Raw genomic sequence first — 13,054 nt, forward strand, 5'->3', positions numbered from 1 at the left:
AGATTTTGTAAATTTTATCCCATGTACTCAAGAAAGGGATGTTGATATAGATTTTAATCAATCTGATACTTAGATTTTGTCAATTTTATCCCATGTACCCGAGAAAGGGATGTTGATATAGAATTTAATCAATCTGATACTTAGATTTTGTCAATTTTATCCGATATAGCCGACAAATGATGTTGATAATGCATTTAAAGGATGTTGATAAAGCATTTATTCACTCTGATACTTAGATTTTGTCAATTTTATCCCATGTATCCGAGAAAATGATGTTGATATGGAATTTAATCACTCTGATACTTAGATTTTATCAATTTTATCCGACATATCTGACAAGGGATGTTGATAAAGAATGTATTCATTCTGAAATTTAGATTTTGTCAATTTTATTTGATGTATCTGACAAAGGATGTTGATAAAAAAAAATTATTCTTTCTGACACTTAGATTCTGTCAATTTTATGCTATGTATCCGAGAAAAGGATGTTGATATAGAATTTAGTCACTCTGATGCTTAGATTTTGTCAATTTTATCCGACATATCTGGTAAAGGATGTTGTTAAAGCAATTATTCATCTGAAATTTAGATTTTGTCAATTTTATTTGATGTATTTGTCATAGGATGTTGATAAAAAAATGTATTCACTCTGACACTTATATTTTATTAATTTTATTCGATGTATCTGGCAAAGGATGTTTTTAAAAAAAAAATTCACTCTGAAACTTAGATTTTGTCAATTTATCTGACATATTTGACAAAGGATGTTGATAATGAATTTATTCACTCTGATGCTTAGATTTTGTCAGTTTTATCCGATGTATCTTGCAAAGGATATTGATAAAAAAATTATTCACTCTAACACTTAGAATTTGTCAATTTTATCCTATGTATCCGAGAAAAGGATGTTGATATAGAATTTAGTCACTCTCATACTTAGATTTTGTCAATTTTATCCGACATATCCGATAAAAGATGTTGTTAAAGCATTTATTCTTCTGAAATTTAGATTTTATCAATTTTATTTGATGTATTTGATAAAGGATGTTGATAAAAAAATTTATTCACTCTGACACTTATATTTTATCAATTTTATTCGAAGTATCTGGCAAAGGATGTTGTTAAAAAAAATTCACTCTAATACTTAGATTTTGTCAATTTTATCCGACATATCCGACAAAGGATGTTGATAATGAATTTATTCACTCTGATACTTAGATTTTGTCAGTTTTATCCAATGTATCTGGAAAAGGACGTTGATAAAAAAAATTATTCACTCTAACACTTAGAATTTGTCAATTTTATCCTATGAATCCGAGAAAAGGATGTTGATATAGCATTTAGTCACTCTGATACTTAGATTTTGTCAATTTTATCCGACATATCCGATAAAGGATGTTGTTAAAGCATTTATTCATTCTGAAATTTGGATTGTGCCAATTTTATTCGATGTATCTGACAAAGAATGTTGATAAAAAAAATTATACACTTTGACACTTAGATTTTGTCAACTTCATCCGAAGTATCTGGCAAAAGATGTTGATTAAAAAAAAAATTATTCACTCTAACACTTTGATTTTATTTACTTTTTCCTATGTATCTAAGAAATGGAAGTTAATATAGAATTTAATCACTCCTTTACTTAGATTTTTTAAAATTGCTGTATTGTCTGTCTAGGAAGAGATATCAATCGATAATGTATGTTAATAAAGAATTTGTTCAATTTGTTTTCATAATTTCCTGAATTAAATTTCTGTATTGTTTATCCAAGAGGTGAATTAAAGAAAGAGTTTGTTACTTACTTACTCACTTGCAATTTTTTTCATAATGAAATATTCAACAAAGGATGTTGATTAAGAATTTATTCATTCTGATAGTATTTTCGTGTTTTTTGCAAGCCATTCGTACTATACCTTAAACGCATTCAGATATTTCCTTGATAAAAAAAATTTCACCGACATATCCGACAAATGATGTTGATAAAGCATTTATTCAGTCTGATACATCAATTTTGTCAATTTTATTGAAAATATCCGACAAAGAATGCTGAAAAAGCATTTATTCACTCTGATATTTAGATGTTTTTAATTATAATTGTTGTAACTGATGAAAGATGTTGATAAAAATAAATTATTCACTCTGATACTTAGATTTTGTCAATTTTATCCCATGTATCTGAGAAAGGGATGTTGATATGGAATTTAATCACTCTGATACTTAGATTATGTCAGTTTTATTTGACATATCCGACAAAGGATGTTGATAATGAATTTAGATTTTTTCAATTTTATTCAACATATCCGACAGAGGATGCTGAAAAAGCATTTATTCAATCTGATATTTTTATTTTCTTAAATATAATTGTTGTAACTGATAAGAGATGTTTATAAAAAAATAATTTATTCTTTTTCAACTTAGATTTTTCTAATTTTATCCCATTTACCCGAGAAATGGACGCTTATAAAGAATTTGATCAGTCTTATAATCAGAGTTTTTCAATTCTGTCCCATTTACCTGAGACAGAGGCGTTGATATAAAAATTAATCTACCTTATACTTAGATGTTTTCAATTTTATCTGATATAGCCGACAAATGATGTTGATAATGCATTTAAAGGATGTTGATAAAGAATTTATTCAATCTGATACTTAGATTTTGTCAATTTTATCCCATGTATCCGAGAAAATAATGTTGATATGGAATTTAATCACTCTGATACTTATATTTTATGAATTTTATCCGACATATCCGACAAGGGATGTTGATAATGAATTTATTCATTCTGAAATTTAGATTTTGTCAACCTTATTTGATGTATCTGACAAAGGATGTTGATAAAAAAAATTATTCACTCTGATACTTAGATTTTGTCAATTTTATCCAATGTATCTGGCAAAGGATGTTGATAAAAAAATTATTCACTCTAACACTTAGAATTTGTCAATTTTATCCTATGTATCCGAGAAAAGGATGTTGATATAGAATTTAGTCACCCTGATAATTAGATTTTGTCAATTTTATCCGACATATCCGATAAAAGCTATTGTTGAAGTATTTAGTCTTCATAAATTTATTCTCTTTCGTTTATGTTTGACTTTTCGGAAACAAAATGCTTATAAATCAAATTTCATTAAGAAGATACTGTTATGTCAATTTTATTTTATATGTTTAGTAATGATTGCCGTTAAAAAAAATATTTAACTCTATACTTTTATTTTGTAGATATTATCCGACATAACTGACAAAGGAAGATGATTAATAATTTATTCATCCTAATACTTAGATTCTGTCAATTTTATCCTATGTATCCGAGAAGAGGATGTTGATATAGAATTTATTCACTCTGATACATAGATTTTGTCAATTTTATCTGACGTATCCGATAAAGGATGTTGTTAAAGCATTTATTCATTCTGAAATTTGGATTTTGTCAATTTTATTTGATGTATCTGACAAAGGATGTTGATAAAAAAAATTATTCACTCTGACACTTAGATTCTGTCAATTTTATCCGATGTATCTGACAAAAGATGTTGATGAAAAAAATTTATTCAATCTAACACTTAGATTTTGTCAACTTTTTCCTATGTATCCGAGAAATGAATGTTCATATAGAATTTAATCACTCCTATACTTAGATTTTGTGAAATTGCTGTATTGTCTGTCTAGGAAGCGACATCAATCGATAATGAATGTTAATTAAGAATTTGTTCAATTTTTTGTTTTCATACTTTCCTGAATTAAATTTCTGTATTGTGTATCCAAGAGGTGAATTCAAGAAAGAGTTTGCTACTTACTTACTCTTTTACTTACTTACAACTTTTTTTTATAATGACATATCCAACAACGGATGTTGATAAAGAATTTATTCATTCTGATAGTATTTTCGTGTTTTTTGCAAGCCATTCGTACTATACCTGAAACGCATTCAGATATTTCCTTGATAAAACAAATTTGTCCGACATATCCGACAAATGATGTTGATAAAGCATTTATTCAGTCTGATACCTAGATTTTGTAAATTTTTTCCGATGTATCTGACAGAGGATGTTGATAAGAAAATTATTCACTCTAACACTTAGATTTTGTCAATTATATTCGATGTATCTGACAAAAGATGTTTAGAAAAAAAAATTATTCACTCTGACACTTAGATTTTGTCAATTTTATCTGACATGTCAATTTTATCTGACATATCCGACAAATGATGTTGATAATGCATTTATTCACTCTGGTACTTAGATTTTTTCACTTTTATCCGATATATTCGACAAAGGATGCTGATAAAGCATTTATTCACTCTGATACTTAGATTTTGTCAATTATATTCGATGTATCTGACAATAGATGTTGATATAAAAAATATTTATTCACTCTGACGCTTAGATTTTTTCAATTTTATCCTATGTATTCGAGAAAGGGTTGCTGATATAGAATTTAATCACTCTGATACTTAGATTTTGCCAATTTTTTCTAATGTATCCGATAAAGGATGTTATTAGAGCATATTCTGAAATTTAGATTTTGTCAATTTTATTTGATGTATATGACAAAGGATGTTGATAAAAAAAAATTTTCACTCTGACACTTAGATTCTGTCAATTTTATCCTATGTATCTGACAAAAGATGTTGATAAAAAAAATTTATTCACTCTAACACTTAGATTTTGTCAACTTGTTCCTATGTATCTGAGAAATGGATGTTGATATAAAATTTAATCACTCCTATACTTAGATTTTGTTAAATTACTGTATAGTCTGTCTTGGAAGCGACATCAATCGATAATGAATGTTAATAAAGAATTTGTTCAATTTTTTTTTCATAATTTCCTTAATTAAATTTCTGTATTGTGTATCCAAGAGGTGAATTCAAGAAATAGTTTTTAACTTACATACTTAGTAACTAACTTACTTACAATTTTTTTTTTCATAATGACATATCCAAAAACGGATGTTGATAAAGAATTTATTCATTCTAATTGTATTTTCATGTTTTTGCAAGCCATTCGTACTATACCTTAAACGCATTTAGATATTTCATTGATAAAAAAAAATTTGTCCGACATATCCGACAAATGATGTTGATAAAGCTTTTATTGAGTCTGATACTTAGATTTGGTTAATTTTATCCAATGTATTTGACAGAGGATGTTGATAAAAAAAAATTATTCACTCTAACAATTAGATTTTGTCAATTATATTCGATGTATCTGACAAAAGATGTTGATAAAAAAATTATTCACTCTAACACTTAGATTTTGTCAACTTTTTCCTATGTATCCGAGAAATGGATGTTGATATAGAATTTAATTACTCCTATACTTAGATTTTGTGAAATTGCTGTATTGTCTGTCTAGGAAGCGACATCAATCGATAAAGAATGTTAAAAAAGAATTTGTTCAATTTTTTTTTCATAATTTCCTGAATTAAATTTCTGTTTTGTGTATCCAAGAGGTGAATTCAAGAAAGAGTTTGTAACTTACTTACTTACTTACAATTTTTTTTTTCATAATGATATATCCAACAACGGATGTTGATAAAGAATTTATTCATTCTGATAGTGCTTTCATGTTTTTTGCAAACCATTCGTACTATACCTTAAACATATTCAGATATTTCCTTGATAAAAAAATTTTTGTCCGACATATCCGACAAATGATGTTGATAAAGCATTTATTCAGTCTGATACTTAGATTTTGTCAATTTTATCTGATGTATCTGACAAAAGATGTTGAAAAAAAAATTATTCACTCTGACACTTAGATTTTGTCAATTTTATCCGACATGTCAATTTTAACTGACATATCCGACAAATGATGTTGATAATGCATTTATTCACTCTGGTACTTAGATTTTGTCACTTTTATCTTATTTATTCGACAAAGGATGCTAATAAAACATTTATTCACTCTGATACTTAGATTTTATCAATTTTATCCCATGTATCCGAAAAAGGGATGTTGATATAGAATTTAATTACTCTGATACTTAGATTTTATCCGAGATACCCAACAAAGGATGCTGATAAAGCATTTAATCACTCTGATACTTAGATTTTGTCAATTTTATCCGTCATATCCGACAAATGATGTTGAAATAAGCATTTATTCAATCCGATACTTAGATTTTGTCAATTTTATCCAGCATATCCGTCAAAGGATGCAGTAGGATAATCATTATTCCATTTTGAGTCATACACAATTTTTACTGGTGTGTCATCGACAGGCTCAATATGCTTTTAGTCTTTGTTATTATCTGGTTCATTGACTGTTTGATCAATGACAGTAAAATTTGCTGGTACTTTGTTTTTCATCGATTCATCTTTATATTCCATAGTGATATTTTTTGCCAATGCCTTTTTTATTTTTTTGTCAATTTCACTGTCTATTATCATATTATTTTTACACAGGTTACAGTTTCGGCAAGTAGACAAGATATGGTTTATGATATCAGTAGAAGAGTAGGCCTTTCTGTTTTTGATCTTCCGTTGAATGCTAATACCCGAAAGCTGACGATAGGATGTATCAGCAGGTAATGTGTTACCTGCAACAGTAGCAAGGAGTTGTCATCTAACATCAACGATTATTTTTATGTTTGCATTCTCTTTGAGTGCAATCATCTCTGGAGATCTCAATCTTTCATATCCACCAACATAAGAGATGAATTTTTTCGGTACTCCAAAGAAATTTAATTCCTTACTGTCATGACAATGCTTGCATACAATTTCCAATAGTGCTACCACTTGTACTTGTTTCATAGTTTAAATACTTCTCCTTGTCGGCATTCACTGCTACAATAACATTGTCATGTGAACACACTTTATTAAAATGCTCCATCTTCACTTTTTTTAAAGATATGACTTATGTGTTTATCGTTTTATCGCGTAGAAAAACAATGATTTAATACATGCAATAAACTAGGTTGTGTCGATAACCCGCCATAAAGTACCAGTGGGTAGCTGCATCGTATCTCTGAGCAAGCATAGAGTACAATTATTAGAGCCGTAAGCATATTTTATGTCATTTTAAGATACGTAAAAAAAAAGTTGAATAATTTCGAAGTCCAAATTTTTTTTAGTCCAATAAAAAAAAGTGCTACTACATACATTATTTTTCCAATAATACAGGTCATGTATAATAATACTAACATGTCTATACCATTTTCATTTTGAGTTTGTAAAATATTAAATGTGATTTTTTTTTTTTAAGTATGTTTTATCTCATTCGAAGACACGTAAAAAAAAAGTTTAAAAAATATATCATGTTAAAAAAAATAATAAAAAAGTTTAAAAATTCAAAAAAAAATTCAAAAAAAATGGGGGGAGGGGGCCAAAAATTTGGAGGGAATGGGGGCGCCCGTCGAGTTTGGGGATAGGGGACCTTTGGGGAGTTGATTTCTCTGCTGGTTAGGGTCGTTGGTGCTTATGATCCTTGATAGTTCGTACTCACATACACCTTACTACTTGATTTGCAAGGAATTCTAAGGTTTGTTCTGAATTTCATTATTAAAATTTTTTTCTTGCCATCTACATCTCTCTTAGTATCAACTTTTTAGTATACTATAACGTTAGACTCTATTTTAAATTGACAACACTGTTCAAAAACCACTTGTGTATTATACAGAACACATCGGAGAGGTAAAGCTAGGTCAACTCACAATGTCATTCTATCATCATTAACCATTTTCATAGATTGACGTTGTCTCAAATTTATAACAAATTGACTGAGTTAACAAGCCCTTCGGGGTTACCTTAACTGCTAATCAGTTTAACCCTTTTTTTTCTCCACCTTCATACGATCCAATTCACAAATGTTATCTAGCTCTGTTTTTTTTCCTATTATTCAAATAAGATTGTTCGTACAGTCCAATTCGCGAATCCCTTATCCCTTTTTGCAAATGTCAATCAAACAATTCTGATTGTAATATTCTTGTGAAATTCCATGTGTACTTTCAATCAATAGCAAAAAACCAGTCTGATTGTGTTATACAATCACAATTATACTCTCAAAACGTGTTTGACCACTTTATAGATAAAGGTTTAATCACTTTTTACAATGTGCACGTCAAACTGTAGTGTATATTCTTGTGAGAGGATACTCACTCTCTTTGAAAAGGTGTAGAGCTTCAAGCAAATAGCATGGTAATTCCTATACGTCTGTTAGAAGTATAAGGCCATGTGATGGAGTACGTAACTTCTTCAAAAAGGTGTATAGTTTCCATAGAAATTTTTTCCTATAGCTTCAAGGAAATAGCATGGTAATTCCTATACGTCTGTTAGAAATGGTACCTACTACTGTACTGACAATTCCACTGGAATATTCTCTCCACGCGTAAAATTGAGCAGCCAATGGGAAAGTAACACACATAAAAAATATTTTCGTATATGAATTCCAAAAAATTATCCCCGTGGAAAATCCCCCCCCCCAAAAAAATCAATATATTTCCCAATAATAAACACTATATCTAAACAATGGACAAATTGAATAGCTTACAGCTTTTTCCCAAATGGCCGTGGGGGTTGTATCATCCCCCGAGGCATAATCGTTGGATCTTTCAACTATGCTGAACCAAATGGCCATCTCAAAATTTTGATCGGATGTCTTTGGAGAAAAAGGAGCATGGGAGGAGGATAGTTGCCCTCCAATCCTTTTGGTCACTTAAAAAGGACACTAGAACTTTTAATTTCCGTTCAAATGAGCCCTCTCCTGATCTTTTAGGACCATTAAGTCAATACGATCACCCCTAGGAAAAAATAAAAATAAAACACGCTTTCGTGATTTTCCTTCTTGCAAAAAATATAAAATGCCACATTTTTGTGGATAGGAGATTGAAACCTATGCAGCAGTGTTCTCCGATATGGTGAATGGGATTTTCCAGCCCCTAAGATGAGTTTACCTGTTTCGTTTGATAATGATCAGACTATCCTTAAATTAGCTCATAACAAATTCATTCGAAAAACATTAGCGTGCAGAATAATTTTAGAATCCTTCAGCATTGATGAATAATGTTGCTGTGACTCATCAATATTGATTCGTTTCTTCTATATACTGACGGGGTAATTTTTAAAACTTAAAGAATTTTTGCACTGTCATTCTCCTCAAGATGTTTTTTTTTTCTTTTACATGTGTAATTTCAAAAACTCAAAACGCGTTTTCAAACGAGTGCATTATCTTACAATAAAAGGAATTCGGCCAATAAATGTCTATTTAAAGGACGTTTCGAAAAACCAAAGAGTTGGACAATGTATTTGAATCAGAAAAAAAGTTGGGTACGCAAGGGGGGATCCGCTCCCCCCCCCCCCGAAATTAGAATTTTTTTTGAATGTCTGGACACTTTTTATTCTAATTTTCAAATAAGATTATTTGTTTCTAGAATTCCTCCCCCCCCCCTCCCTAAAAAAATCCTTAATACGTTCCTGATTTGAATGTCTCCTCAGTGTCACACAGATAAATGAACGAATAAATCAATAAATTAATTAATGTATTATTCTACATACGATAAAATCATGGGTACTTCAGTAACGTTTGCGTTGCAAGTTATAGACAAAATTTTGGAAACTTTTAATCACCACAAGAATCTTGATATATTGGGGTAGGTCTGAGTGCTCCCTTCTTCCTGGATATACTTTCAGCTGCGGGTATCCAGCAATTCGGATTACAAATCAATCTGACAAAAAAAATCCCTGGAAATTGTTTGGCAATAATGAACATATATTCGGCAAGCAAATCCCTCTTTGAACAAACATAATTGCCATCATGGTGTGTAAGGTCGTATCCTCGTTTGACTCTATTCGCAGAATTCTCCGCCAATTTCCAGTTTTTCTTTTAAATTTTCGGTGGATCATTGAAATGTTTCCATTTCTGGAAACAAATTTGACTTTCTTGAACTTTGAGTTTGAAAGTTCAAGTGCAAGATTGAAGTTTCTAATAACTTTCAACTAAATTTGAAATTCATATTTAGACGACTTTTGCGGTTATCACACAGTTCATGGTAACGAACTGTAGGTATGGAGCGCATCGGCCCAATAGTAACCGAAAATCTAAACACGGAATTTGGATATCAATTTTTACATCAAAAGAATTGAATTTTTATGATTCCAAATATATAAAATTCTATACGTTCAATGTTATCTATCAAGTGCTTCGAGTCGAGGAAATTTGCCTGATTTTCAAAAAAGGAGGGAAAGACACCCAAAATGTAAATTAATGGAATCACAATATCAGATTGATAATGGAAATCACAATATCAGATTCAGCATATCATAGAAACTTGCTATAGAGGTTTCAATCTATTATCTACAAAAATGTGGAATTTTGTATTTTTTTTTTTGCATGAAAAAAATCACGTATGCGTGTTTTGTTTTCCAGGGGTGATCGAAACGAACTAGTAGTTGTGGAAGATCAGGAAAGGGCCCATTCGTACAAAAATTAGAAGTTCTTGCGTCGTTTTAAGTGACCAAAAATACTGGAGGGTAACTTGCCCCCCTCCCACGCCCCTTTTTCCCATTGGCATCTAATAGAAATGTAGAGATAACCATTTGATTCACCATTGTTGAAAGATCCAACAGCTATACCTCGGGGGATGCAAAGCCACTCCAAGATCCCTGGGGAAGGGGCTGTAAGTTATGCATGTTGCCCATTGTTTACGCATAGTGTTTGTTATTCGGAAACATACGGAAAAATTTCGGGAGGAATTTTGAAAGGGGGATTTATTCTAGGGGTAATTTTACGCAAGGGGGAAGAAGATATCCTGGCATGATTTGAAAAACGATCTGAAATTAAATATATAAAAACTTCAACTGAAAGCAAGGAGAAACATTAAAACTTAAAACGCCCAGAAATTATTCCATATATTTGGGGGGCTTCTCATGGGCGTAGGGAGGGGGGCAGGGGGGCAGCTGCCCCCTCCCCCCCTAGACCTTCAAATTTACATTAAATATGGCTGAAAAAGCAAATGGTTTGGAAAAAGCAGTTGATAAAACTCCATCACACTCTCGACTGCCCCCCCTAGACAATATCTGACCCCCCCCCATAGACAATATCTGCCCCCCCCCCCTAGACAATATGCTGCCTACGCCCATGGGGCTGCTCCATCTTCATCCCTCGCTTCTCACGCTAAAGTTTGACTTTGTGTCCCTATTCTTTAAGAATGACCCTTGAAACAAAAGGGTGTTGAATTTGAAAGATAAGTATTTTTAAAGAAATTAGACTTTAGCGCAAAGAGCGAGGGTTGAGGAAGGGGCGGACACCCTTATATACGGAACAATTTCTATTCATTTTTAGTTTCAATCTTGCTCCTTACTTCGAGCTGAATTTTGTTTCTATTTATTTATTACTTGTCAGAGATCCTTTCTTTTCGACTTATCCTAATGAAAAATTGAAAATCCATTAATACATGAAAAAATAGGTCTCATTTTGGATTCTTTTGAACTTCTGGGCAAGCAAAACGGATGTTGTTCAGTCCCTACGAATAGCCACTTGAAGACCCAAAACTTGGAGCCCCGTCTTGCGTAGGTCTATCAATTTCTATGATACCAATTGTCTTGGCCACGTGCCGACGACTACCTGTTACTTGGGTAAGCTCTTAAGGGCGATTTTATTATTCATTGCTCATTCTCAAAGTGCCTCTGTATCGGTAGCAATAAGGATACCCTCTTATTCTATTCACTTGACACCCTCATTTTTGGGTGAATTAAGGATTCCGACCCAATCAACCTGTTGTGGGAAATTGTCAAACAGGTTGCCCATATATTTGGAGCTCGATTGGAAATAAGTACGTGACAATTCGAATAAGATTAAAGCTTGGATGCCACTGGAATTCTTATCACCAGCAAGAAAGACAAAAATTTAACATATTATTGACTTTTTGTCGAGTTGGCAAAAAATGTTCCAATTATTGTTTTTATTTGACTTTTTACGAAGCAAAAAATAACTGCAAAACTGAGTTTTCTTTTATAATTATAGGATTGTTATATATATATATAACAATATAGTATATATTATATTAACTTATATATTAAGTACAGTATATTTTTTAAGATTTATTAAGATTTAAGGTTTAAGTATATATTAACAATATATTATAACAATAATAACAATATATAACAATCCTATATTATAAATATAGGATTGAGTTTTCTTTTATAATAAAGTGGGTCGTTGAATGTTTGCAGCAGCATCAATCTACAAAATTCAAACGAAGAGATACATTCAACTATTGTTCAGAACAGTTTCTACTGTGGGTGGCAGCAATGTCATAATTCTTTTGCAATTGAAGTTTACCTTCGATTGCTGTATATCAACAAAATCCAAAATTGTCTCTGACATTTTACACAGAAATTTTACATTTAACAAATCATGTATCTGCATAGCTGGGGAGAATACCTCTTCCTAAAAAAAAAACATTTTCATTAGAAAAATCCTCCAATGCGAAAGTACTGCTAAACTCTGTAAGAGGATGGTAAATTTGCCTTTTCCCCTTATAAAAAAACTTTAGCTAATACCTTTACAATCATGAGCTCCATGAAACTCTAAGTAAGGCCTAATTTAGTCTGCGGTAGCTGCATGATATAAACTAAAGAATGAACAGGCTAAATATTTTGAAAACTTTTGTCACTATTTTATTGTTCAAATGCGTAGTTCATCGGACGGTCAAAATGACAAAACCGTATATACTAGAACATGTTTTCTATTCTCTTTTATTGAGGCAAGTAAGGAAGCCGCTTCTTGAGTCCAGAACAGATCCTGACACCTAGACCGTTGAATTGTCTTCCCCGCGTGACGCTCCGATATGCACACCAGTGATGCAAAGTGGGTGATGCACTCGGAAATCGCTATTATAAAAAATCCTTGACTGCAGGTTCACAGTTCTCTGCAGGTTTACAGTACAGCATCAAAAATCACGTTTTTGCATTTGTTGCACCGATATGTCTCCGTTTATACCGTTTCCCCCCGGGTTGTTTTACTCTAAAGCCAAATTACACATCATAAAGGTCCAAAAAAGAACAATCCACAATTTTGCACAGTAAAAGGCGTCCTTGGCTTGAAAATAATGA

At 31.4% G+C, this 13,054-nt stretch overlaps 1 protein-coding gene across 1 annotated transcript in view; it reads left to right on the forward strand.

The window, feature by feature from the left end:
• Positions 1–13,054, forward strand: part of LOC148956699 (zinc finger protein castor homolog 1-like) — a 207,362-nt gene that overhangs the window by 23,972 nt on the left and 170,336 nt on the right. The gene's annotated exons all lie outside the window — the stretch shown is intronic.

The sequence above is a fragment of the Artemia sp. Qi Xiang Cuo genome, chromosome 1, assembly GCF_049724085.1.
Source record: "Artemia sp. Qi Xiang Cuo chromosome 1, ASM4972408v1, whole genome shotgun sequence".
NCBI classification, from domain to species: Eukaryota; Metazoa; Arthropoda; class Branchiopoda; order Anostraca; family Artemiidae; genus Artemia; species Artemia sp. Qi Xiang Cuo.